Genomic DNA, 3,567 nt, shown 5'->3' on the forward strand with positions numbered 1-3,567 from the left:
CGTTGATATCAGTTTCTAAAAATAGCCATTCGGAAACGGCGATCCGGCGTAATGTCTTTCAGTGATCTTTTCCGTGGTATTGTTCTTAAAGAAAACCATGTACCATAAGCTAAATTTGTTCATCTGAATATAGATGTACCGTCCAGTATTTAGTTATAGTGGCGGTTAAGCCTGCAGACTATATAAATCATATTATCAACTTTGATGAATCTTTCTAGAACAGTATAATACACAAATTGCTTGCATTTCATCACCGACACACATACCCTGAATATTTTGAGATGACATTTCCAAGGGAACTGCCGCCTTCCTATTAAATAATGTCGATGAAGTATTCTGATATGTGATTCATGATTTTAACATATAAATTGAGAGGGATGTATGTCGAAAAGTGACTATTTCTTATATTTTGCTTAGCGGATACAGTTTTACTGCTTAGTTGATGTGATGTTATGCATGTAGAATCTCGAAATGTTGCATATATATTCCATATATTTTTTAAAAACATTTAGCAATGTTTGTTTGTTTTTTGTGTTATTTTTGGTATTATGCATTAGTGATTGTATTATCCTTTTCTGATTCTGATGTGTTAATCGGTAACAAAGTTAAGAAAAGAGGAGATAACATTTATATGTTTATTTCAATGTCAGTTTTACAAACGAAATATAATTTTGAATGACAGTTTAGAACATATAAGAATCAGGCCCAGCCCTAGGTTGTGCAGGACCCAAGGAAACGAGTGGGGCCCAAGGCAGCATCAATGGGCGCCGGGCTTCAAGCACAAACAGTGCATTGCGAAAAAGCACGTAGCCCAAAGCGGTTGTCGGGTTCCCCTTGTCCTAGGGCCGGGCCTGATAAGAATGCATTATGTTCAATATGGTGTTGAAAAGAGCAGCACTGGTTGATTATATTTATACTACGCGGATAATACGTTTCCTTAATCAAAAGATATGTACAATTACATTTTGTCGGGAAGTATTGGTGGAAAAAGCAATACAAAAACATCTGTCCCTAATGACACCCTTAAAATAATACTCGTTTTGCACAAAAAACTAACTGAAAAGGAAACAAAGTAGATATAAATGAATATTACTGGTTTCACCGAATTCATATGGGACACACACACACACACACACACACACACATACATACATACATACAGACACACACACACACACACACACACACATATATATATATATATATATATATATATATAGAGAGAGAGAGAGAGAGAGACAGAGAGAGAGAGAGACAGAGAGAGAGAGAGACAGAGAGAGAGAGATAGAGACAGAGAGAGAGAGAAAGAGAGAGTCACGTTTGCTCAGTTCCAGTTCGTAAGTCGTGTATAAATTAAGGTATTTTTACAAGCCATGGTTTGATGTCTAGACATTGCCGCAGGCTAGAGTGACTCTTTTACGCAAGGTTATCGTGACCAGAGAGAAGACCCGGCATCTTGGATCGGCACAATCGTTAGATCGAACGACTTCCCACCTATGTGTTACAGCTTTGTCCTAACATCAGAGGAACACGCTAGGGAACAGGGTGTTTTCTAAATTCGTCCCCACGTGGACAGACAGCGAGAAGAACATTGTCCACTAAGTTTGATTCGATTGTGTCAAAGCGACACCCAATCGGAATTGTGATAACAATTTCGATCCGAATTATACCTACCTTCTAACTAGCAAGCGAAAGTTAGTCTCGACTTGGAAGATTGCTGAGCTATATAGGGTTGGGAAGCCACTCGTAATTTGGCGGTAAAACTTAGAGAGGAGATTCTAAGGAAAGACAAAGCTTCGTAAAGGTCAGTAAGTTATTTGATCGATTTTTGTAGAATATTACGGAAGTGTAATTGTAAATATGTGTAGTATGTATACTTAATTACTAGGATGGTTTAGCACGTAGACTTACCTTTGTTGTGTTTAATTTACATGCGTATTTGAGAAAAGAGCTTGAGGATTATGTAGAGAATTATGTAGATTGTTAGCATGTGGTCGGAATTAATTTTATAATTCGCTATGAGGTTACTTCGTAGTAAACTAATGCATTTATTCATTTGATATGTTAGATTATACACATACTTGAATTATGAATTTGGAAAATGGTTGAAGTGTGCAAGATTAGTTAATATGGATGTATGGATATATCAGAGCATGGATCTTTGAAACTCTGTGTACTTTGTATGAGATGTAATGTAAAGAAATGCGCCTGATTGCTGTGATAGTGTTTGGTATAATGGGATTAGGAATATGTACTGATGTGATGAAATTATTGATGCATGTATGAGAAGTAATTGAAACCGTGCTTTTATTACGATGTTGTTTTACCATACAAGTACGTATGAGTATTTCGATGTGAATGGATGCGTGACCGAATAAATTTAATAGCCGTTATCTGATGATAGGCTGGGTGTAGAGTGAGATGAGAGGGCTAAGAAAATGTTGTACCGTCCTTGTGTTTTCACAGGAAGCTTTTTGGGGGACAGAACTTCTGGTTCAGTTGAGTCCCGAGTCTCTAAGAGGGGAGATGGAAGTGAGACTAGCAGATCAGTCGGAGTCGACAAGTCTGGTCGGTCGAGAGAGTCGAGGAGGAGGAGGAAAAGGAGTTGAGGAAGAGAAAGTGGAGAAGGAGGATTACAGAGAAGTCGAGGAAGAGAACGAATTTGGGAAAGTCCGGAGGAAGAGGAGAAGGAATTGGAGGAATATGAGTGAAGAATACACAGATGAGTAGAATGGAACATGTGGAAAGCTATCTCACACTACAATCAAATGATGCAATAGGCTATCACAGGGTCGAGCGGAACGAGAGTATTTGGGAAATTTTAATCATTTGACTATTGAATTGCCATTAAATTGTTATTCGTTGAATATCACTTTTTTTATATTCAATCATTTAACCGTCGACATTGCTGACTGGGGCTCAGAGCTTTACATATATCTTTCACTAATTTAACTTCCAACCAAAATTAAGCCAGGGTGGGACTTATGTAATAATTTAAATATAATATTGGGAGCACCCCACCCTAACTACACACCTACCATATATATATATTCGTTTAATGTGTACGTAGAATAATTTGTCAACGTAGATTTTGAAAACAATATGAAAGGATGACAAAGAATTAAAATGTACAAAATTATTATTGTTTAGTGTTGACACTCGTATATTATAGTTGATTATTTCAAAACATTACTTAGCGAGGGAAGTGCAAATAAAAACAACTTTATTTTTGCCTAAATGTCGTAAATTACTACGTGTTATTAAGCGCCTCTCGGTGCTTTGTCTGAAAAGAATATGGCGGCAGCCGGGCACAGTGACACTTGGTCTACTTTTAGCATAAGGTAGATACATTTCAGTACAAGCGCCATTAGCCTACACGGAAACAACTGAAAGCCTGCTAAATCCCCTGGAATTCAAGCATCGAAATCAAAAGGTAATAATAACGTCAAAGTTATGAATAGTCCGATTGCTCCCAATATTGCCATTTCTATTCACCATACTCTTTAAATCATAACGTGTAAATACAGCAAGTTGATCAAGAACGTGTTATAAAATAGGGGTCATATT

The 3,567-nt window shown here is 37.2% G+C and overlaps 1 long non-coding RNA gene across 1 annotated transcript; it reads left to right on the plus strand.

Moving 5' to 3' along the window:
• The first annotated feature begins 1,390 nt into the window (after window positions 1-1,390).
• Window positions 1,391-2,867, plus strand: LOC149804897 (uncharacterized). Its single transcript, XR_016414663.1, has 2 exons — window positions 1,391-1,804; window positions 2,467-2,867. It is a non-coding gene; the product is annotated as an uncharacterized LOC149804897 (long non-coding RNA).
• Window positions 2,868-3,567: the final 700 nt, after the last annotated feature.

Source organism: Sinohyriopsis cumingii, chromosome 2 (genome assembly GCF_028554795.1).
Source record: "Sinohyriopsis cumingii isolate HCF-2022 chromosome 2, ASM2855479v2, whole genome shotgun sequence".
NCBI lineage: Eukaryota > Metazoa > Mollusca > Bivalvia > Unionida > Unionidae > Sinohyriopsis > Sinohyriopsis cumingii.